The 25,630-nt window shown below is 43.2% G+C and overlaps 1 protein-coding gene across 2 annotated transcripts in view; it reads left to right on the top strand.

Moving 5' to 3' along the window:
* Positions 1–15,355: 15,355 nt before the first annotated feature.
* LOC120396330 (TRPM8 channel-associated factor 2-like) overlaps positions 15,356–25,630 on the top strand; it is a 29,652-nt gene continuing 19,377 nt past the window's right edge. Inside the window, exon 1 of one of the 2 annotated variants that reach the window (XM_039521129.1) lies at positions 15,356–15,599. The gene's annotated coding sequence lies outside the window, so the exon portion shown is untranslated. Of the gene's footprint in view, positions 15,600–20,642; positions 20,733–25,630 lie in introns of those variants that run through there. The other variant, XM_039521192.1, reaches the window with a different exon arrangement.

Genomic DNA, 25,630 nt, shown 5'->3' with positions numbered 1-25,630 from the left:
CAGCTTCTCCTGAATAGGAAGAGGCTCTTAAAAGCTATCAAGGGGCTACCCTGTTGTCCAGAGTACATGCTCCAGAAGGCAAGGAAATAATCTTTTAAAGACACCCTGGTCACCTCTACATATCCACTGCTGGTAAATCTGAACATGGTGAGCAGTGCAAACAGTCATTGATAAAGTTCAGATAATTTCCTAATTCCACAGTTACAGCTGAGCTTCTAAGGAAAAGCAGTTCCCTGATGAGTAAAAGATATTGCTAGTACTGAACAAGCTTTTGGAAACTATTTCTCATGTAACAACTTGATTTCTAGGAAGAATGTGAGATTAAATCTCTTTACGCCCCTACTTTAGCCTGAGGCTAGTATCTGGGAGTACAGACATGCTGGATTCCTTTATCTGCTAGGAATTGGGTGAAAAGGGTAAGTATCTGCTGTTGCCTGTCCTGACAACCAGGTATAACAACATAAGTATAAAAATACAATGAAAAGTATACCAAGAATAATCAATAAGATTACAACAAGGTGCATTAAGAAAATAACAAACAAGTAACTACTTCATTTATTTTCCACCCAGCACACTTAAAACTCACTTAAAATCTCTATCAGTGGCTCAAAGCAATGAGCTGTGCACAGATCCTGTTCGGCTATACCACTGTGATGGGTTCAGTCACAGAGACTCCCTTGGGACTGTCACCTGATGTGCTGAAATTACCTCTAGCCTGTTTTCCCTGCCAGCCTGGGACTCCAGAACCCTGTCTTATTGAGCCAGACATGCTAGCCTGCTGCAACACAGACCCAGGTCCAATCCATGCTCCCAAAGCTGCAGACTTAACTGAAAACAGCTCAGCAGGTTACCTGCCTCCAGCACCCAGACATCCAACTCCCAATGGGATCCAAACCCCAAATAAATCCATTTTACTCTGTATAAAGCTTATACATGGTTGTGTGAACGTAAAATGAATTATATTGTAAAAATAAAAATAAATTAAATAAATGCTGTATGCATTGTCAGGAAGAAAAACATTAAGGTACAAAACAATGGGTCTACTTAAGCTAATGGTGAGACATTAACAGAAGAGCGGTAATAGTTAGTAAGGAAATAAGATGTGCATGTCTAGCCCAGGTAAACTTATCAGATTCTGCTTCCTTTGTTATCTTGTTAAATTCATGCCCTTTTTATCTGTATAAATAAGATAGTTTGGGCTTTGCATGGCACTCACATTATCTGGGTGTATTAGCAGAGCGCTGTGCTAATAAACACAATGGTCTGACAAATTGTGAGTCCTGAGTCTGACTTCGACAGTTGTGATGCTCTGTACCTCGGGGGAAACATCCTACACTTCCATGTTCATCTTTATAAAATGATTGTGTGGTATCCAATGCAAAGTTTGTCATGTTGGGTGTCTTTGGAAGGCTCATAATGCACTGATCATGGTTGTTATAGTGATGTTATAGTAATTGTTACAGTAAGGTTATAGTAAAGTTATAGTTATAATTTCATGTATATAGTTATGAGGTTGAAAATGTATCCTCATGGCTTAAAGCAAGCCCATGTAAAAACTCTCCAGGAACAGAAAGGCAGTTCACACCTCGTCAGGGCATGGATGGGACAAACCCAGCCCAGCCTTACAGGAACAATGGACACTGGCTTTGGCAGCAATAAAAGAATCTGTTAGCCCCTCGAGAGAATCACCCCCTTCCTTTGGTCAGTTTGGGACTGCAATGAGGTAATGCTCACCTGACTGTGAAGTGTGTGTGTGGTGGGGGGGCAAAGCCAAGAGGAAAGAAAGGACATCATAACAGGGAGAGACATTTTGCCAAGCTCTCTCTCTTCCACCTACATCTACAGACACCACCACCACCAAGCGACTGAAGCTCTGATCAAAGGGGAGAGCCTGACTGAAAAGCAACCAGCCAGCCTGTGGTGAGAAACATCTAAGTGTGTAAGGACATTGAAAGTGTTAAGATCAGCTAGCACCTGCAATGATGCAGAGCTCTCCAGCAGAGGAGTCTGGGCAATCCAGAATAGAAAAAGAGGTCCCCAGCATGGACTGAGGGAAGTCCATGATCTCTGTGTGAAGGTCTCTAAAGCCATGAAAGACAAAGGATACAGCCGGATGCGTAGTGCCACGTGTGAAAGAAGGACCTAAGACAAGGGTATCAAAAAAAAGAGCGAGCGGCAAGCGGACGCTCGCAGCCCCAGACATGCCTACTCACGCAGGCTGCATGCCATTCAGGTTGGGTCTGCAGCCAGTGCCCACCCAGTGACCACGGTGGACTCCGGGGAATAGTGTGTGTACAGACAGTTCCTCCTGTTCGTTGGGGGGGGATGATGAGGAGGGGTTGGATCCTGACAGCCAGGATCTCTTCATCACCCTCACATAGGGAAGGATCAGGCGTACAAGTGCTAAACACAACATTTTTTTTTTTTTTAAATATATAAAATATATAAATAATAAAATAAAATATAAAAATTTTTTTAAAATCAAACTATACAAAAAGTCTACACAGACAGTAGTGGAGCAGCAATAGTCTGGGGGGAGTTCAAAAAAGCTCAGAGAAAAAAGAAAAGCCTCAGCAGGAGGTGAGAGAGGGGGAGAGTATGCTGTGCTGGTCTTCCTCCACAGCACACCACCATCTTCAGCGCAGGGGTACAGGCAGGGACCAATGGCATGATCGCTGGGCAGGGTGGGGTGCTCTGCTGTTCTCTTTGTTAGCATCCGTCTCTCCCTCTGTGTGAGCCTCAGTGATGTGTCGTTGTGGAAGTGCTGCATCTAATTAGTGGGAATTAGTGTACTGTGCATTGTGCATGGTAGACCTAACAGCCACGTGTTGCAGGCCACAGAGGAAAAGCACATGTGTTTACTGTTGGCAAACATGTATTTGTTCAAGGAAATCATCTGCAACCGCCCTCCAACGCCAAAGTCCTGTCCCCCTCACAAAGTGACAAGACTGTAGACAAGCCCTTAGAATGTGTTTTGCTTTTATTTCATTTGACCAAATCTGACTTGTTATGTTTTGATGTGTAATCACTTAAAATCTACCTTTATAGTTAATACATTTGTTTATTCTACCTGAAGCTGTGCATTTGGTTTGAAGTGTGTCAGAGACTCCCTTTGGGATAACAAGCCTGGTACATATCAATTTCTTTGTTAAATTGATAAGCTCACATAAACTTGCAGTGTCCAGCCGGCATAACTGGACATTGCAAGACGGAGATTCCTAGGGTTGTGCCTGGGACTGGAGATATTGTCAAGTGTCATTCACTTGCAAGTAGCTGGGAGCAGCTTACATGCCAGAGGCTGTGCGTGAACAGCCCAGGAGTGGGGGTTCTCACAGCAGTGCAGGGTAAGGCTGGCTCCCAGAGTCGAGGATTGGAAAGGCCTAGCAAATCACCAGTCCAGACAATACCAGAAGGGAACGTCACAACAGAGTAAACTCATAAATTGTCCACCCTCTATAACACTGATAGAGAGATATGCACAGCTGCTTGCTCCCCCAGCTATTAATCACTTAGTCTGGCTATATTGATAAACAAAAGTGATTTTATTAAGTATAAAAGGTAGGATTTAAGTGGTTTCAAGTAATAACAGAAGTACAAAGTAAGTCACCAAGCAAAATAAAGTTAAAACACGAATTTGGGTGTTGATCACGGACTGGGCCACTAGTCAGGCCCGTTGGGCCACACTGGAACTCTTGTTTAAGAGCTCAGTCCAAATGGACCAGTTCTGTGAGGGGGGAATGGGCAGGCTGGGAGTGGGAGCCAAAACATTGATGGTTTGGGGTGGGGACGGCAGCCATGCACTAATATAGGTGCCGTTGACTAGAACATCAGATACATTCAGGGTATATTGAGTATGGTTATCAGTAAAATTACATTCTTGGCCGCAGGGCAACCAGTAGCAAGAACCATTTTTGTGTGAGGTTGTTAAACACATAGATGAAGGTCCCATATTAAGAACAGATACCCTTTTTTTGCAATGGTAGGAAAACACAGATACCCTCCTTCTTGGGGCCCGGCTCGGAGAAGCAGGCGTTCTGGAGCACCAAGCCACGTGGACAGGCCCCCAAACCCAATTTAACCTGTGAGCAGTGAACAGCGGGGCTGAAGTGTCCCAAAGCTGGAGTCCAGTGAGATTGAGTTCTAAGGGGGAGCCATAACCACTCTGCCACTGGCCAAGGGTTTTTGACTAGGCGGCAAGGGACAGTAGCTGGCTTGGTGCCATCCCGAATTTGTAAGCGGAGGAAACCCCGCCTTGGTCCCGTTGAAATCCATGAGGGGCTGTGGATAAAATCTCAGTCCAGATTGGGGTTCTTTATCCTTTGCCTTTATCCTCAGAGATGATAAACAGTGTAAGTGTCTATAGTTACCACACTGCTCATTCTAAGCCAGCACATTTATTCTTAAATAACCGATTACAGAGAAAAAAACAGTACTAATCGTTCATCATTGCCTCCATTTTGACATGTAAGCAGCTCTGGTAGAAAGCTTTCTATTATTGCTCTGAGAAAGACGTCTCCCTAGGATTTAGCCATGGAGCCTCCAGGCTGTTAAGTGAAGGGCCGGCAGTTTTGGGTGGAGCGGCCAACCATGATCTTGGGAGATTGAGTCCCGGGTGCTATGGGAGCAAAATTGGGGTTGCCACTGACAGATCCAATAGAGTGGAGAACCAGTGCTGGCACGTCAACACTGGGGCTATTACTATAACTCAGGCCTGGTCCTGTTTGATCGTTAGCAGCACTCTGTGTAGGAATGAGGTTGGGAGAAATGCATAGCAGAGCTCGTTTGTCCAGGGAAGTCTGCGTGGACTGTGGCCTTGTAGGGAGAATTTTTTTTGGCATTTCCTATTCACCTTGTTTGCAAATAGATCTGTCTGGGAAGTCCCCCACTATTGAGAAATGCATCTGGCCATGTCCAGGAGGAGAGAGCCTCCTGGTGACTCACAAATGATCTGCTTAGGTGGTCTGCCAGCTCATTCTGCACCCCTGGAAGGTAAGAGGCTTCAAGACTGATTGAACTAGCAATACAAAAGTTCCATAGGTGATTTTCTTCCTGACAAAGCAGGGAAGAGTGAGCTCCCTCCTGCCTCTTCAGGTAAAACATTGCTACAGTGTTGTCTGTGAGAACAAACAGGCTTTTCCCCTTGACATGCGGAAGGAAGGCCTGACAGGCAAGGCAGACAGTCTTAGGTCTCTGACATTGATATGAAGAGACAGATCCCTTGAGGTGACCTTGAATTTAGCGGGGACCAAGATGAGCTTCCTACCCCCGGGCAGATGTTTATAAAGGCTGATGGCGGACAATGGGAATGCCTGCACAAACATTGAGTGGGTTTGTCCACCAGTCTAGCGCAGAAAGTACCCGTGAGGACAGAATGAGCACAATGTTCATATGGTGGTGATTTGGTGAATAAACAGAGGCTAGAGGTGCAGCCTGACATGTTGGACAACATCTGTGTATAGAGCCATATGCCCTAGGAGTCTCAGACACGTTTTGAGCTGTTGTGATAGGGTGAACTTTGAGATCTGCCACAAGAGATTGAATTGTTTGGAATCTTGTGTCTTGAAGGAAAGTTCTGGCCTGAGTAGAGACCAACACTGCTCCTATAAACTCTATCCTCTGCACTGGACAAAGGGTAGGTTTGTCTACATTGATCAATAGATCTAGAGCTTTGAAGGCTGACTGGATGAGTTGAACACTGGAGAGAACCTGAGCCCTGGACCAGTCCTTGACTAGCCAGTCATTCAGGTAAGGTAGACCTGTATTCCTCATCTCCTTAGGAACACCGCTACCACAGACACACATTTTGTCAAAACCTGGGGAGCTGCTAACAGGCTGAAAAGCAGAACAGTGAACTGATGAGTGTCCTTCACTATGAACCCAAGAAACTTTCTGCAACCTTGATAAATTTATCACATGAAAGTAAGTGTCTCTTAAATCAAGAACAGCATACCAGTCTCCAGGAAGGGAATAATGGAAGTCAGGGTGACTATGTGAAACTTTATCTTTTTGAGATACTTGCTGAGTAGTGCAGGTCAAAAATTGGTCCTTTTCTTATGGAATCAGGAAATAATTGGAATAGAACCCCTTCCCTTTGAGACACTGGGGAACCTCCTCTATGATTCCCACCTGATGGAGAGATTGAGCTTCTTGGATTAGGAGCTCCTCGTGGGAGTAGTCCATGAAGAGGGACTGAAAAGGAGGATGGGTGGGAAGAATAGAAATAAATTGGAGGGTATAACCCACTTCCACTGTGCTTAATACACAGCACTCTTAGGTAATCCAGGACCAAGCTGGGAGTAAGTGGGAAAGGTGGTTTGCAAATATGGAGACAATGGAATCTGGCATTCTGGAAACTAGCATGTTGTCCTTGAGCATCCCATCAAAATTCCTGTTTAGAACCCCCTGGGTTTCTAGATGGAGCAGGCATTGATGCAGAGGCAGAAGGAGGAGGAGGTCTATGTCTATAGCCCCAATTCTTCTTCCTCTGCAGATCCTGCAGTGGAGCAGGGGCAGAGTAACAGTGGGTTTGCTGTGGATGGAAGTGCTTTCTGGATGGGCCTGGAGTGTACAAGCCCAAAGACCTTAGAGCTGCCCTAACGTCCTTCAAGCCACAGAGCTTAGAGTAAGTTTTCTCCAAAAACAGCAAGCGCCCTTCAAAGGGCAGGTCCTGTAAAGTCTGTTGGATCTCTTGTGGAAACCCTGAGGATTTCAGCCAAGAGCTCCTGTGTATGGCCACTGCAGAAGCCATGGACCTAGCCACTGAGTCTGCAGATTCATATATATATATGAGATTGGATAGGATCACAAGCCAAAGTAGTTTAACTGTGTTTACTATAATTTTCATTATCAAAATAGGGTCAATAACAATCAAAATGTACATAGATTCATACTTGATTGACCTCAGGTGTTGAGTTCTGGCCAGAAGTTTGGATTGATGTTTGTTTATTCCAAAACAGTTCATCCAGTCTCAGCTTCCAACGGACAAGGGATCACTGAAAGATAATTTTAACTCCCCTTTATAGAAAATTGGTCAGAAATTACAGAACCAGAATTAATCATTTGCAATGGAGATTGACATCTCCTTTCCCATTATCCCATGATCCATTTTTCTTACAAACCCAATAAAGTTATAAATATCTTCTATATAGTTTCAGTTTCAATTAAATATGTTATAAATCAACGTTTCTCTACCAGTGTCTAACTCACATGGCATCTCCTTCAGGTGAGTCTTGGGGACACATAAGACAGCCAACACTGTGAGCAGAGCCTTGCAAATACTGTGTCATAAGCTGCAGCTGTTCTGTCCTGAAAAAAATAAAACCAGTGGTATGTGCTAAATCCTCGAGTTTCTTGCTTAACATTATGAAAAATATGAATCCTTTTCTCTTTAGTGCTCCAAGTGATCTATAGTGAAAGAAAGTAAAAAAGATGTGGGCAAATTGGGAGAGTTCAGAGGAGAGCAACAAACCTGATATGAAGCTGAGAAAACCTGACCTATAAGGAAAGGTTAAAAATTAGCCATGTTTAATCTAGAGAAGAGAAGGCTGCAGGAGGATACAATAACAGTCTTCAAATATGTAAAACGTTCGTATAAAGAAGAGGGTGATCAATTGTTCTCCAACTCCAACAAAGGTAGCCTTAGTTTGCAGCAAGGGAGATTAAGGTTGGATATTAGGAAAATGTTTCTAACTATAAAGGATAGTGAAGCCCTAGAACAGGTTACCAAGGGAAGTTGTAGAATCCCCATCATGGCAGGTTTTTAAGATCAGGTTAGACAAACACCTGTCAGGGATGGTCTAGATATACTTGGTCCTGCCTCAGTGCAGGGGGCTGGACTAGATGACCTCTCAAGGTCCCTTCCAGCTGTATGAGTTTATGAAATTTGAGGGCCTGATTCTCACTTAGGTGGTGTAAATCAACATAGCTACATTTAGGTCAATGGAGCTATGCCAATTTACATCAGCTGAGGATCTAGCCCTAAATGATTTGCTGATAAAGCAGAGATTATCAAGGATCAAAATCAGGAAGAATTAAATTCACCCTTGTGCAAAGGACACCACAAGGCATATGTGACACTTAAGTCCCATATAAGCCCCCAAAATGGGGCTTCAGTGGAATATGGAATTTAAATGGTGCCTAGGTCTTGTTCTGACCCTGGCACAGGAGTGCATTTCACCCTAAAAGATACATAGATAGATATAACAAATACATACATTTTAAATCAAACTACTTGGAAACCACTTCCTTTCTTAATGCCTTGCCAGTGACCTGTGGGTGGGTTCCCCCAAGCACTGCAGGGGCTGCGGAATTGGGACTCATGCCCCTAGAGTTTCATCCAAGATACCATCTGTGGGAGACAACTCATGGCACTAAATGCCAGTGTTTGTAGGATCAGGCTCTTAGGGCCAGATTTTAAAAGGTATCTAGGGTCAGATCCTCAAAGTTATTTAGCTTCCTAACGCCTACTGATTTCAGTTGGTGTAAGGTGCCTAAATATCTCTGCAGATCTGGGCTGTAGGCACCTGATGATGCAGACAGGCAGTAGGTGAGACTTTCAAAAGCACCAGCTCCCACTGAAATCAACTCTTTCAACAGCTACAAGACAGAATCGGTAGAGTGTATAATCAAAGACATTCATGTATTAAAGCCATGTGCATTGAAAGAGTTTATAAGTAAGGCTACAAGTCCATGATTTTATGTGACCTCTGCAACTTCAGCCCCAGGTGGCAGGGCTCCAGCTGTCAGCCCTAGCCAGCTGGGGTTCGGTTTCCACAACATTTTGTTTATTGCCTGCGTCCTGTCTGTGTTTTACTAAAAATACCCATGCCAAAATCTTAGCCTTATTTATAAGTACCAATGGTGGGTCTGAGTTAAGATTGCTACTGGGATGTGTAAGGCAAGTTTTGGGATGTACCTATTATGATAAGTGATAAGAGTCACAGAGCAGTCATATAAATTACCTTCAGTCACCGCTGCATTTCTTACAGGGCAGGCTCCTCTCCTGCCTTGGAGTTCCTCACAACCAACCAAAAAAGCATCCGAAACTGCTTATCACCTCTGAAAGTTTTATTTACTACCTTTACCAAAGCACCATCACAATCCTGGGCAGCAGGTCTATTTACAGTTTTCCTAACCCTCAGCCCTTTCCCGGGGGCAGGGATGGCAGCACTAGGGAGATCTCATCACCCTGAGATTGTTCTTTCGCTGAGCTCTACTAGCCTTTCCCCTTTGCACGTCTTTCCTGCTCTTTTAACTATCCTTCCCAGTTTGTGGGATAATTAGCTCTTCAGCTCATCAACCCCCAGTCTGCTTAGGCAATTAAGAGTGACACCTGAAGACACCTGTGACACTGAGTACCTTTCCCAGACCTGAGGAGGAGCTGTGTGAGGCTCAAAAGCTTGTCTCATCACCAGAAGTTGGTCTAATGAAAAGATATTACATCACCCACCTTGTCTCTCTAATATCCTTGGACTGACACGACTACAATAATATTGCATGTAGGCAATTAAGTACAATCCGGCTCCTTGAGGCCTTTCCTAGTAGAGATAATTAATGCTTAGCTGATCAGAGTGCTGAGTCAGCTAGTGACTTTCAGCACTTGGTCAACATTTCATTGAAATGATTGTGATGTTGCACTCCATATGTTTTATGTAAATATGCTAATGAGTGTAAATAAAATATAACTGGAATATACTTTATGCAAAAGGTCTCTTGTAAGGTATCATTACAAAGCTTATAATCTACTGAGTGTGTTCATTCTATTTGTATGAATGTATCATTATTGTATCTGAAGCTAGGAATATGAAAGATAACTCTGAGGTCCTCTTGTAATTATGCAAAGTGTGGGTCATTAATGGTGGTTTGGAATCTTGATGGCTCTCATTAACTAGGACAACTGGTTATAAATGGCTCTGTTTACTTGTAAGCCTTCCTATATTCCTGTGTGCCAGCAAGTGGGTAATGAAGTCTCACAGGATGTGAACATGTCACATGATACTGGAATCCATCTTTAACCTGGTGCTTTTCCATTTAGAAGGAGGGGTGGGAACCCAGAGTGAGACAAAGGATTCCCACCTGGTGCCAAAAATATAAAAGGGGGTGGAACAGAACAAAGGGGGCTGCCAGTCATGAGAAGTCCCTTAGTTACCACCTCAGCTGGAACTAACAAGAATTGTACCAGGGGAAAGGATTGGGCCCAGACTAGGAAGAAGTCTAGTCTGTGAAAGAAGCTTATTGGAACATCTCTAAGGGTGAGATTTACCTGTATTCAGTTTCTTAATGTATTAGGCTTAGACTTGCATGTTTTGTTTTATTTTGCTTGGTAACTTACATTGTTCTGTTTGTTATTACTTGGAACCACTTAAATCCTACTTTTTATACTTAATAAAATCACTTTTGTTTATTAATTAACCCAGATTAGGCAATTAATACCTGGGGGAGCAAACAACTGTGCATATCTCTCTATCGGTGTTATAGACGACTAACAATTTATGAGTTTACCCTGTATAAGGTTTATACAGAGTAAAACAGATTTATTTGGGGTTTGGATCCCATTGGGAACTGGGTGTCTGGGTGCTGGAGATAGGTGACTTGCTGAGCAGTTTTTGGTTAAAGTCTGCAGCTTTGGGGGCGTGGACCAGACCTGGGTCTGTTTTCAGCAGGCTAGTGTGTCTGGCTCAACAAGGCAGGGTTCTGGAGTCCCAAGCTGTCAGGAAAAATGGGCTCAGAGGCAAATTCCGCACATCAGGTGACAGTCCCAAGGGGGTCTCTGTGACCAAACCTGTCACAATGATGTTAGAAGAGACATTTCCTATGTGCTTTATTATTATTCATAATAAAATTACAGTCATCCCTGGAGGCCCCAGCCTTGATTTTGGCCCCATTGTGTTACAAATACATGGTAAGACATGATCCCTGCCCTGAAGAGGTTACAGTCTAAATAAACAAAACAGACAAACAACATTTTTATTATCATCAGCTCCATTTTAGATAAGATGGACTGATGAAGATGAAATCACAGGGTAAGGGGGGACCCAGCTGGCCCACATGCTCCTCTTCCTCCCTGGGGGAACTAGGCACTGGCACCTAAATATGGATGGAAGGATTCAAGTCTTAAAGTGTTGAAAGTAATGAGTAATCTCTTTTTTCTATGCTCGTTTCTGCGTTCAGTCACAGATATGATGCACACTGTTTCTATCTAAATGTCAACATTTATTGAAATGAGACCCTCTGAGAAATCCAGAAAAGGGCCATCATTAAGCTAGTTGGAGGTAAAAAAGGAACACTACAACAGTCAGGAGAGTGCCCTGTCTATGAATAGAGACAAAAGACTTTCAGTATAACACAGAGTGAGAAGAGGCATTCTGGATCCATTCACTGAGGAGACCAGTTGTACAGTGGGGGTGTTTTTCATGGAAATTTGGATCCTGGTTCCTGTGAAGCCAACCAGCTCTGCAATAGACTGAAAGTTGACAGGGAGACCTACTTTATTAGTTAGGAAAGGTAACTTTTTAGTGTAGGCTCTAGTTCACATTTTATTATTTTGTTTTATCTTATAACCATTTGTTTCCACCACTCTCTCTTGTTTTTAATTGAATCTCTATTCTTTCCTAAAGAACCTTTCTCTTGTTTTATTACATTTTTTGTGTGGTTTGCAGAAGCTGTGTTTTAAAGTAAAACTAGTAAATTGGGGTACACTGATCCTTTGGGGCAGAGGATCTGAGATCTTGGTGAATGTCAAGGACATCATAGGGGAATGCTTCCAAGGGACTCAGAGACTGGATGCACCTATTGTTAACCTCAAAGGCAGACAGGGCCGACATAGCCCTAGAGAGAGTGCATGAGTGGCTGAAAGGCTGGTGGTGTTAGGGAGCTGACATCCAATTAGCACAAACAGGATTATTTCACACTGGAGGTAGGAGGTTACAAGGTGATGAACAGTGCTTGTTAGCCCAAGAATCATCAAAGGTGTGTACACTATAGAGCTACAAGGGGGTTCCACAATCTGGTTCTGGGTTCCACAATCTGGTCCTAACTTCCTTTGCTTCAGAAGAGTTACACCACTCATGGATTTGGCCTGCGGATTTCAGGACTAACTTCATACAAATAAGAAAAACATGTCATGCACATAATCCACACTTCTCAGGAAATCCAGCCTTCCAGAGAATCTCAGGTCAATCTGAGTTCATAGCCTGTCATCTGGGCTCAGAATCACACACTCCTCGCTTATTGCATATGTGATGCGGGCACCATGCCAACACCCCAGGTCTCAAGGAAACACTTAGAAATACAGAGCTGGAACCAATCTGGGTCACCTCTGTGTCAGTATTATTAAAATAGGTATAAAAATGTGTTTAGGACTTAGACTTTATGGAATCCTTGTAATTTGCTGCATGCATTAATCTCACTTATAATATCTGTATTCTAAGTGTTTGCTCTGTTAGCAGTGCAGTGTTTCAAGGTCATCAGACAGTTCAGGGGATATTGTAATGGGGTGAAGGTGTTAGAGCACTGCAAAGCTCATCTGTTTGGCCATCCTGTTGCTAGGTGCTTGTACTGAGCGCTGAGATACAGAGTTATTTCTACTCACCCATGCTGGCAGGTCTACCTGATTGGTTCCAACACAGAATATATGATCGCTTGGAACCTCTTTCTGAGGTAGAGGGGGCAGGGTGGAAGAGTTCCAGCAGGAAGAAACCTAGGACTAGCCAAACTTGGGTAGAATTTAGACTGGGGTTTATATTTTGTTGGACTTGTTTAAGGTAACAGTAAAGATGAACCTTGGGAAAGGTTATGTTTGGACTCACATACAGTATAGCCCAATTATACACCACTTGGAGAAGTGTGGGCACTCAACCCACTTACACAGTTCTGCATCCAAACCTTATCATGCACTATTCTCTTAAAGCAACAGCTGCTTGCATAATATGACAGCTGCCCCTGTGCACACAGACCCACGCACCCCACACTTGAATGAAAATTACAAACGTAGTGAATGATAAAACATTACGAAGAGACACTTAGATTCTGCAATAACCGGCACAGTAGAAACAGACAGATAAAATAGAGAGTTTGTGAGATGCTGAGTGCCTCCTGGCAAGGTTGAGCTCTCTCAGCTCTGATTAAAGTTCAGTGGGAGTTGAGGCTGGTCATTATCTTGAAGGAGCTGCTCAGCACCTCACTGAGTTGGTGCTACGTGTGTATGGAAAACTGAAGGACCTTGCAATTTATTATGTACCTATGACTTCCTCATCTACCTCTGTCCACTAATTAATCTGCCTGGGAGTAATTCTAATGTTAAAACCACAAGTAAATTCAATCAGCTTTCATTTAATAATATTTAATTTTTATATAATTCTTGTTTATCCTTAAAACCTCAAAGAGCAGTACACCAGACCCAGGACGTGGGTGCATTTAGATGCCCCCACGGGCGCCATGGAGCCGGCAGGCGCCATGGAGCCCGCAGGCACTGCGTTGGGGACCCCTGCGCTAGAGAAATGTTTCCTTTCCCTCCAAATTACAGCAACCTGAGGTGCAGGCTGGCAACAGTGACAGTTCTCCAGCATGGTGTCCCCTCTGCACTTGTTGCTAGAGACAATGAACTGAAATTGAATAAAGCAAAATGCCAAATCCTGAAAAAAGACACTTGTGTATACGAGGGAAATTCTATCTGAAAATGAACAGAGTACTTGTGGCACCTTAGAGACTAATAAATTTATTTGGGCATAAGCATTATGGGCTAAAACCCACTTCATCGGATGCATGCAGTGGAAAATACAGGAGGAAGATATATATACAAAGAACATGAAAAAAATGGGTGTTGCCATACCAACTCTAACAAGTCTAATCAATTAAGGTAGGCTATTATCAGCAGGAGGAAAAAAAACATTTGTAGTGATAATCAGGATGGCCCATTTCAAATAGTTGTCAAGAAGGTGTGAGTAATAGTAAGGGAAAAATTAGCATGGGGAAATAGTTTTTGGTTAGCTAGTTAATGAATTTCTTCTCTAGAAATAGATGTGCCAGTCACCTAATGCTCTATTGGGAGATTGCAACAGTGGGACTTTGTTCATGTTTTGTTTATAACAGTTTATTACTTTTCCAGTAAAATTGGATGAAGGCATGCCAAAATGCAGATATGGGCAGAATAAATGTAACTTTGCCTATGTGTCCTCATGTGTCCTCATTTCTTCAGAAGACCATAAATGCAATTTTTATGACTCACTCTAAGGTTGTTATCATTAGGGAATTATAGCTTTTGAACTGAAAAGCTCTTCAGCTGAATTTAGCAACCTGTAATTTTCAAATCTTGATTTCTGTCCATTTTTATCTGAATATGCTCTCCTTTCCATAAGAAATTTTACACAAAAATTGTAGCTGTTGTCATCACCAGTATGAGCCCTAGTATAGACCTAACTTCAAGCACTTTTAACCACCATGAATCTGACACATAAAAAACGTCAGAAGCCAGCAGATTCTTATATACGCTAGGGTTCTCACAGATACCACCAGTGGACACTTTTAGGTAAAATTCTGTAATTTAGACACAGCTTAGATAGAGGAGTAAACCAAGACCCTCTTTCTCAGCAGAACAATCTAGGAAACCCTACAACCATGAGATATAGTAACTTAACCTTGTATCCTTCCGCAACATTTTCCTGAAGAAATTGTTCCAGAAGTTTAAAACCTGCCATTTATCTTTCACAACCATAAGACTGTTGTAAGGATTGTGTCTCTCACATCCTGGCTTTTTGTTGATTTACCACAGTGAAGAAAGGTAACACTGTATGAATGTTTAGCAGGAATAGTTAATCCTTGATAACAGCCACTGTGTAAATAATACCCAGACTATAACTATATAGTTATAGTATAACTATAACATGTACAGTTGGGGGATTTGGCACCAACTATGCTTGGCACATTCAATTTAGCCCAGGAATTGTGTTCTAGTTGTGTAGACTGATAGGAGGAGAAAAAAAACACTCTAGGCTATGCATATATAAGGAGTTTTCAGCAAAAGACTAGCATACATCAATGCACCTTTATATCACATAGAACAGATATATCTTAGTAGGTTCAGATAAAAATAGATAAAAGTCGAAATCAGGGAATTACAACCTGCTTAGTTCATTTAAAGAGATTTTCAAGTCCAAAAACCATATGACCCCTCTGCAGGTGAATCCAGTAGCAAGAACTAGAGAAAATCAAGTTTGCATGAGCCCGCCCAGGAGAAAGCTCCAGCCAATTGTGACAGAGCTATGTTATTCATCTGTCAAGGATGCCCACTTTGTGGGCAGGACACTACACTAATGAGTTCAAGGAAGGCACATAAAAGATAGAGGCACAGGCTGTCAAGTCACTGTTCTTCACCTGAAGAAGACTGTTCTCATAACCAATGACCAGATAGAACCTATCACAGAGCAGAGCAGTTTCAGGCTGATGATCATCCAGAAGCTGACTTCCAGCTACCCCTGAACAAGAAGAAACTCCATCTCTCAAAAGCTATCGGGGGGCTACTATGTTGTCCAAACGACATACTCCAGAAGGCAAGGGAAGAATCTTTTGAAGACGCCCTGGTCAATTCTACATATCCATTGCTGGTAAGTCTGAATGTGGTGGGCATTGCAAACAATCATTGATTAAGTTTAGATAACTTCATAATACCAAAGAGTCACAGCTGAGCTTCTAAGGAAAAGCATTTGCCTAATCAGCAACATATATTGCTAGTACCGAACAGTGATTTGTGAACAATTCCTCAGATAATAACTTGAAACCTAGGAGGAAATCGATCTCCTTGAGATCATATATCAGTGCACTAAAGCGCTGACCACTGAATAACTTCTATTCATCGTCTTTGGCCAACATCTTAACATCTTTGGCCAACGTTTGGCTGAAATTCGGAGAGGATCCTAAAGGAATTAGGCACCCAACATCCATTGAATTTCAATGGGAGCTGGGCAGTAACTCACAATGGTTTCCTTTAAAAATCCCAGCTTGTGAGCCTAAAGTTACACCCCTAAATTCTTATTGAAGCACCTAATTGAGCAGCCTGATTTTCAAAAGTGCTGAATAATTAGCAGCTCCTGTTGAGGCCATCTCTCTTTCTGTCCCACCCAACACATGAGCCACTGTGAAAGGCTGGTTGGGTGCCGTCAGCATAGCAACCTGGAAATCCCCCCACATGGCAGGTTAGTCATCAGTGACTGGTTAAGACAGTGGTATTGTCACTTTGCCTTGCCAGAGCATAATAAATTGGCCATAGTTGAAGCCAGGGTCTGGTCTGCTGTACCCTAATCCATGACAGAATGTTACCTCCAACACCATGACAATTGAAAGTTTCATTATGGTCCTTCACAAGAACATTTGACCAAAGGCCTTTTGAAATTAACAAAAGATGAGTCTCCATTATCCACTATTTTATGGATACCCTCAAAGAATTCTAACGGATTGTGTCTGTCCAGTTTCTCTTTACAGACATCTATGCTCATTTAGGTATTTCATAACTCTATCTTTAATTATTGTCTCCACCAAAATTGCCTAGTACTGAAGGCAGGCTCGCTTCTCTTTAATTCCCAGGATCACTTTTAATGCTTGTCTTAAATATAGATACAATATTTGCTACCCTCCAACTTTATGATATAATAGCTGATTTTAATGAGAGAACATTTATGTTAGCAACTCAGCAAATTCTTCAGTCCCTTCAGAACTGTTGGAAATCTATCATGAGGTCCTATGCTTGTTATTTAATTTGTCAGTTTGCTTCAATCCCACTTCTTTTGACATCTCAATATCTGAGAAGGACTTGTCTTCATTATCTGAAAAGGGAGGGTACCTGCCACCATCATTACTGGTGAGGACTGATCACATACTTGATTTTAAAGGTCCTCATAATTCTTGTTTGAGCAGACGAAATCTCTTAGAAAGTCCACCAAATGTTTTATTTCATTTGATAGAAATTCACTGGACAGTGCTATTTGCTAAGAGGACCTTATCTAAATAGGTACCTAAGAACATCTTCTGTTATTCCCTCCTTAGCATCAATGTGCACTCAGAGGCAAACCTGCCACAACTAGTTATATCATACTTATCTTCTCTGAGCTCATCTGCAGAGGAGCAATATGGTTGTCCCTCCATGTGCTCCTGCAGCCTTATTGCTTGCTTGTGTTGCGAAGCCCACCTTGGACGCTCTGAATTCCAGAACTAATTTCCAAAGTGGGGGAGAAGCCCACTTCTACCTCCAGAGAAGGTGTTCGTTTGTTCTGGGGATGTGGAAGTCCCTTATTTTATGCAGGGCAAAGATTTTTCCAAGTCAAAGTTGATTCTTCCCCCCCGTTCACAGTTACTATCCAGACTAAAAAGTCTCCCTGGCACTGGTCAGCTATCTTTCTCTTCCCTATGCCATTTTTAATATTACAACCACTACCAAGTTCCCATCTCACTTTTAGCATTGCAGTCTTTTCTTCTTTTGACTTATCCTCAAGCTTCTTAATCTTCAAGAATGAAAATCCTACGGAGAACATGTCTTTAAAGAAGGGGATATTGTTAGGATGGTGCCAAATTCGTGTGGCCCTACTGAATGAATGGTGCGAGCATAATTTGACATGACTTAAACATGGCTGAATGGCTGCCTGGGAGCAGGTGCCCTTTAAGCAGAAGCAGACTTGATCAAGGACTGGCAAAGTCTGCGTGTATAATTGATATTGAACCTATTGGTAGGCAAATATGGACCCATGCAAAAGTAAATATCACATGTATAAAGTCCCAGCATGAAGCAAAGGTTGTCCTGGTTATAATGACCTTACAGCAAGGACATCACGCAGAGAGCCGGAGTGAATGATTGATGAATGAGTAAACATGCGGTGATTTTTGTTCGGTACCGCCCATTCCCCATCCCATTCTAAAATACTAATTAGGTAAAAATTAGGAACCACATGCCCACTAGGCATGCTTTTAAGACATGTGACTCCTTTGAGGAAAAAGAGTATAGGAATCAAGCAAAATAAATTACTGTTGGTTGGGATTCTTTCATTGATGCTTGAAGAAGCAACGTTGCCAGACAGAGGAGCCAAAACTTGGCTCCGTGGGCACAAGTAGGACTGTGAAGCAGAGGGGTCTCAAGGCAACAAAGGCCTTGCCTCGAGGGAATTCGAGACAGACCAGAGGGCTGAGAAGTACAGACCAGGAAGGAAGAAGCCATCTATAAAATTGGTAACCACCTTCTCTGTTTGCCAAGGAACTGTGTGAGGCTAGCGCAGGACCTGTTTGTATATGTTTGTGAAAGAGAGACTCGTTAAGAGGAATGTATAGCTCTTAATGTCTAACGTAGGAGTTATGTGCTTAATATAACCCCTTACCGCTTGTGTAATTCTTTCTCAATAAACTGCTGTGTATTGCAGATAATTACTGTGAACCTTTTTCACTGGTATGACAGTAATCTGCTCCACTGTGTGCCAGTAAAGACCCATTTCAGGGGTAGTAGCACCCCTGTTGTCAACAGATATCACAGTAATTCTGCTTTTTTGACTACATTATTTCATAGGCTTTTCACCCATCTTCCCTCTAAGTTGGATTTCTTCCTTGTGTAGTATCTACATTTTTGCTTAGATAACTTCCCAGTGACACAGAGTTACAGTTGAGCTTCTAAGGAAAAGTATTTGTCTAATCAGTAACAGATAATGGCTCCCTTTAAGTTTTGTGGACATTAAGGCATTATGCAATATAATTTATGAACTAAAAATCTCTTTAACTGAATTTAGCAACCTGTAATTTTCAGATCTTGATTTCTGTCCATTTTTATCTGAACATAATCTCCTTTCCATAAGGAATTTTACACAAAAATGCCAGCTGTTGGCACCACCAGCATGAGCCCTAGTATAGACATGACTTCAGTGGCTTCCAGCATTTTTAATCACCATGCAATATGATACATTATAAATGTCAGAAGCCACCAGCTTCTTATATACACTAGTGATACTACCTCACTTCCTGACTTACAGCTTTCCCTAGTATTCCAAAACCATTTATTTTTCCTTCTCCTGCAGCCACATCAAGTGGAGGAGGCCTTGGTGCCACAGGAAGAAGGAAGTCTGAGGATTAAGCAAGTCTCTGGGTATTTTGGTTCGGGGGTAGAAAGGAGAGTGAGATACCTGGGGTGGGAGGAAGACCACCAGCAGACTAAATAGCTAATGGAACATCATGCCACGGGCTTGGGTGATTAAGAATGTCCCCCTTCAACTAGTGGTTCTCCTGAAGTGGTCATGGGCAGGATTGGGGTTTGTATTGGACAGCCACACAGCATTCAGTTGTATTTCTATAACAAAACTGTTAATTTATCTTTTACACAGCAAGAAAACTCCAAGGAGTTTTCAAGAGCTTGTCACAGGGTCCACTCACCACATGGGGCAACTCCTCCTGCCTGCTCTAGGGTTTAGCTCTACTCACGTCTGACCCTCCCCATCTGTCACTCATTCATGCACCTTGCTGCTTCCCTCTCCCCCTCTGCAACTCAGGGTGTTCTCTCTTAATGACTTGGCTCTCCAGCCAGGTCACTATAGTCTTCCTCTTCTGGAATATCAAAGTCCCATTTGATGGCTGTCTTAGGCAGTGTTCTGCTCATCTGCCTGGTCTGTGCCACTTCCCCTGTGGTCAGTAGGGGAACATGGGCCTGGGCACTACTCCAGGTTCTAGCCCAGGGACCCTACAGTTAGCAGTCAAGGTCTGCACTGCCCCAAACCTTGCTACTATTTCCTTGGGCTGCTCCTACATCACCTTTATCAGGCTATTCCTCAACCCACCTTTCCCTCCAGGCCAGAACCCCAGTGTTACCCACACAAATTTAGAGCCTTTTTCTCTCTCTCTGGGTGCAATGGCGCTTTACGGCTTAACGGGACCTTTTCACAGTGAAAGAACCTTCACATAGTAAATATCCTTAATGTACATGTATTAGCATTTAATAATATACACATGCCAAGCATCTAATGCTCACCACTCCTACTAAAGCCGGCAGATGTCTCCTGATGGCCAGTCAGGATTGGATTTCACCTGGGGCTTCAGCTGCTCCATGGTATGGTCATGCAGGATATAAAAGTTCCTGCAGCTTTGGTCTTAAGATGTGTCCCAGAGTTAGGCTCCAACTGGCTTCTCTTCTGACCCTCATTACAGAGGTAAAATGAGAGTCTTTCTTATCTATACCTGAACCAATTAGTTTACTTAAAGCATGACTATGCAATAAATTTAACCAATCAGAACTCCTAGTGGGCTTAAACAATTCCTCTAGTAACAGCAAAACCTCACAATTTCTACTTACCAGAAAAAGCAACTTTTCACAAAAACTCACACAAACACCTAGTTAGAAATATGCAGAAACTAAAGGTGAGCTTGTCCATAACCCCGCCTATTCCCATGAAACTGTGATTTTCCTGTATCTGTCCCTGTTATCAGTGCTGAAGCTGGGATCCAAGGCCAAATTTACTATGGTTTTTGTTTCCAAATTATGGTGTCTCAGCATACAAGCTGGCTGCCGGTTATGCTCAGTTCATATACAACATGGCAGCGGGTCATGTCAAGTCCAGGTCTGTCATAACACCAGGGCTTCTACTCTCCCCTGGGTTTCCTCCTTTCTCTCTCTACAGCTAGAGAGTGACCACAGCCCTCCACACTTCAGACCCTCTTCTGTTGCCTGCCTGCTCGATTATAGCCCCACCTGTCCTTCTCAACTTGGCTCTATTCCAGAGGTGAGCAAACTACAGCCTGTGGGCCACATCCAGCCCACAGGACCATCCGGCCCGGCCCCCGAGCTCCTTGCCCGGGAAGCTAGCCCCAGCCCCTCCCTTGCTGTTCCCCCTCCCCTGCAGCCTCAGCTCGCTTGCTCTGCCTCCGGCGCGATGCTCTGGGCAGCAGGGCTGTGAGCTCCTGGGGCAGTGCAGCTGCAGAGCCCGGCCTGACCTGGTCTCTGTGCTGCATGGTGGTGGTGGCGGCGTGGCCCGGCTCCAGCCAGGTGGTGTTCATAGACTCATAGACTCTAAGGTCAGAAGGGACCATTATGATCATCTAGTCTGACCTCCTGCACAATGCAGGCCACTGAATCTCACCCACCCACTCCTGTAACAAACCCCTAACCTATGTCTGAGTTATTGAAGTTCTCAAATTGTGGTTTGAAGACCTCAAGCTGCAGAGAATCCTCCAGCAAGTAACCCGTGCCCCATGCTGCAGAGGAAGGCAAAAAACCTCCAGGGCCTCTGCCAATCTGCCCTGGAGGAAAATTCCTGCCCGACCCCCAAATATGGTGATCAGTTAAACCCTGAGCATGTGAGCAAGACTCACCAGCCAGCACCCAGGAAAGAATTTTCTGTAGTAACTCAGATCCCAACCCATCTAACATCTCATCACAGACCACTGAGCATACTTACCTGCTGATAATCAAAGATCAGTTGCCAAATTAATTGCCAAAATTAAGCTATTCCATCATACCATCCCCTCCATAAACTTATCAAGCTTAGTCTTAAAGCCAGATATGTCTTTTGCCCCCACTACTCCCCTTGGAAGGCTGTTCCAGAATTTCACTCCTCTAATGGTTAGAAACTTTCATCTAATTTCAAGTCTAAACTTCCTAGTGTCCAGTTTATATCCATTTGTTCTTGTGTTCACATTGGTACTAACCTTAATTAATTCCTCTCCCTCCCTAATATTTATCTCTCTGATATATTTATAAAGAGCAATCATATCCCCCCTCAACCTTCTTTTGCTGCTGTAGCACCGCCAGCCACCAGTGCTCCAGGTAGTGCGGTAAGGGGGCACGGAGCAGTGGGGGTTGGATAGAGGGCAAGGGAGTTCGGGGTGGTGGTCAGGGGGTGAGGGTGTGGATAGGGGTCGGGGCAGTCGGGGGAACAGGGAGTTGAATGGGGCAGGGGTCCTGGGGGCAGTCAGGAAGGAGGGGGTTGGATGGGGTAGAAGGGGGCAGTCAGGGTCAGGGGTTCCGGAGGCAGTCAGGGGACAGGGAGAAGGGGGTATTGGATGGGGCAGGGTCCTGGGGGGGCTGTCAGGAATGAGATATGGGGTTGGATGGGGCCTGGGGGCGGTCAGGGGACAGAGAGTGGGGGAGAGTGTATGGGCCAGGGGTCTCGGGGGGACCGTCAGGGAACAGGGGGTGTTGGATGGGACAGGAGTCCCGGGGCGGGGCAGATAGGAGGTGGGGACTGGGCCACAACCCCCTCTCCTAACCGACCTTCCATACAATTTACGAAACCTGATGCAGCCCTCAGGCCAAAGAGTTTGCCCGCCCCTGCTCTAGTCCCAATCAGAGGTTGCTTATCCAGTCTAATTCCCCTCAGTTGTGGCCTATAAAGTTCAGTGGTCCCCTTCTCAATCTCATTTGCCCTTTCCAGGCTGATATGCAGTGAGCACCCTCTCTTGCTGTCTGGAAAGCCGACTGCTGCAGAGGAGCATGTGGATCGGACAGAGAACATAACATAAGAACATAAGAAAGGCCGTACCAGGTCAGACCAAAGGTCCATCTAGCCCAGTATCTGTCTACCGACAGTGGCCAATGCCAGGTGCCCCAGAGGGAGTGAACCTAACAGGCAATGATCAAGTGATCTCTCTCCTGCCATCCATCTCCATCCTCTGACGAACAGAGGCTAGGGACACCATTCTTACCCATCCTGGCTAATAGCCATTTATGGGCTTAGCCACCATGAATTTATCCAGTCCCCTTTTAAACATTGTTATAGTCCTAGCCTTCACAACCTCCTCAGGTAAGGAGTTCCACAAGTTGACTGTGTGCTGCGTGAAGAAGAACTTCCTTTTATTTGTTTTAAACCTGCTGCCTATTCTCTTAGAGGAGAGTCTATTGATAGAGATTCTCTAGGTTATAGTCAGGAGCAGAGGCTGGAAGAGGATAATGTAAGGACCAGATCAGACAAGAAACATTCACATAAAGAATCGAACACATCAGAAAAGGGCAGACAAATAAACAGTGACAAGTTTTTAAAGTGCTTGTACACAAATGCTAGAAGTCTAAATAATAAGATGGGTGAACTAGAGTGCCTCATGATAAAGGAGGATATTGATATAATAGGCATCACAGAAACCTGGTGGACTAAGGACAATCAATGGGACACAATCATTCCGGGGTACAAAATATATCGGAAGGACAGAACAGGTCATGCGGGGTAGGGGGTGGGGAGTGGCACTATATGTGAAAGAAAATGTAGAATCAAATGAAGTAAAAATCTTAAGTGAATCCACATGTTCCAAAGAATCTCTATGAATACTAATTTCATGCTCTAATAAGAATATAACATTAGGGGTCTATTATTGACTACCTGACCAGAACAGTGATAGTGATGATGAAATGCTAAGGGAAATTAGAGAGGCTATCAAAATTAAGAACTCAATAATAGTGGGGGATTTCAATTATCCCCATATTGACTGGGAACATGTCACATCAGGACGAAATGCAGAGACACAATTTCTCGATACCTTAAATGACTGCTTCTTGGAGCAGCTGGTACGGGAACCCACAAGGGGAGAGGCAACTCTAGATTTAATCCTGAGTGGAGCGCAGGAGCTGGTCCAAGAGATAACTATAACAGGAACGCTTGGAAACAGTGACCATAATATAACAACATTTAACATCCCTGTGGTGGGAAGAACATCTCAACAGCCCAACACCGTGGCATTTAATTTCAAAAAGGGGAACTATGCAAAAATGAGGGGGTTAGTTAAACAGAAATTAAAAGGTACAGTGATTAAAGTGAAATCCCTGCAAGCTGCATGGGCGCTTTTTAAAGACACCATAATAGAGGCCCAACTTCAATGTATACCTCAAATTAAGAAACACAGTAAAAGAACTAAAAAAGAGCCACCGTGGCTTAACAACCATGTAAAAGAAGCAGTGAGAGATAAAAAGACTTCCTTTAAAAAGTGGAAGTCAAATCCTAGTGAGGTAAATAGAAAGGAGCATAAACACTGCCAAATTACGTGTAAAAATGTAATAAGAAAAGCCAAAGAGGAGTTTGAAGAACGGCTAGCCAAAAACTCCAAAGGTAATAATAAAATGTTTTTTAAGTACATCAGAAGCAGGAAGCCTGCTAAACAACCAGTGGGGCCCCTTGACGATCGAAATACAAAAGGAGCGCTTAAAGACAATAAAGCCATTGCGGAGAAACTAAATGAATTCTTTGCTTCAGTCTTCATGGCTGAGGATGTTAGGGAGATTCCCAAACCTGAGCTGGCTTTTGTAGGTGACAAATCTGAGGAACTGTCACAGATTGAAGTGTCACTAGAGGAGGTTTTGGAATTAATTGATAAACTCAACTTTAACAAGTCACTGGGACCAGATGGCATTCACCCAAGAGTTCTGAAAGAACTCAAATGTGAAGTTGCGGAACTATTAACTAGGGTTTGTAACCTGACCTTTAAATCTGCCTCTGTACCCAACGACTGGAAGATAGGTAATGTAATGCCAATATTTAAAAAGGGCTCTAGAGGTGATCCCGGCAATTACAGACCGGTAAGTCTAACGTCGGTATCGGGCAAATTAGTCAAAACAATAGTAAAGAATAAAATTGTCAGACACATAGAAGAACATAAATTGTTGGTCAAAAGTCAACATGGTTTCTGTAAAGGGAAATCATGTCTTACTAATCTATTAGATTTCTTTGAAGGGGTCAACAAACATATGGACAAGGGGGATCCAGTGGACATAGTGTACTTAGATTTCCAGAAAGCCTTTGACAAGGTCCCTCACCAAAGGCTCTTACGTAAATTAAGCTGTCATGGGATAAGAGCGAAGGTCCTTTCATGGACTGAGAACTGGTTAAAAGACAGGGAACAAAGGGTAGGAATTAATGGTAAATTCTCAGAATGGAGAGGGGTAAGTAGTGGTGTTCCCCAAGGGTGAGTCCTAGGACCAATCCTATTCAACTTATTCATAAATGATCTGGAGAAAGGGGTAAAAAGTGAGGTGGCAAAGTTTGCAGATGATACTAAACTGCTCAAGATAGTTAAGACCAAAGCAGACTGTGAAGAACTTCAAAAAGATCTCACAAAACTAAGTGATTGGGCAACAAAATGGCAAATGAAATGCAATGTGGATAAATGTAAAGTAATGCACATTGGAAAAAAATTACCCCAACTATATATACAATATGATGGGGGCTAATTTAGCTACAACAAATCAGGAAAAAGATCTTGGAGTCATCGTGGATAGGTCTCTGAAGATGTCCACACAGTGTGCAGAGGTGGTCAGAAAAGCTAACAGGATGTTAGGAATCATTAAAAAGAGGATAGAGAATAAAAAGGAGAATATATTATTGCCCTTATATAAATCGATGGGGTGTCCACATCTTGACTACTGTGTACAAATGTGGTCTCCTCATCTCAAAAAAGATATACTGGTACTATAAAAGGTTCAGAGAAGGGCAACTAAAATGATTAGGGGTTTGGAACAGGTCCCATATGAGAAGAGATTAAAGAGGCTAGGACTTTTCAGCTTGGAAAAGAGGAGACTAAGGGGGGATATGATAGAGGTATATAAAATCATGAGTGATGTGGAGAAAGTAGATAAGGAAAAGTTATTTATTTATTCCCATAATACAAGAACTAGGGGTCACCAAATGAAATTAATAGG

Source organism: Mauremys reevesii, linkage group 1 (genome assembly GCF_016161935.1).
Source record: "Mauremys reevesii isolate NIE-2019 linkage group 1, ASM1616193v1, whole genome shotgun sequence".
Lineage (NCBI taxonomy): Eukaryota > Metazoa > Chordata > Testudines > Geoemydidae > Mauremys > Mauremys reevesii.
This window is presented reverse-complemented; position numbering and strand designations above follow the sequence as displayed.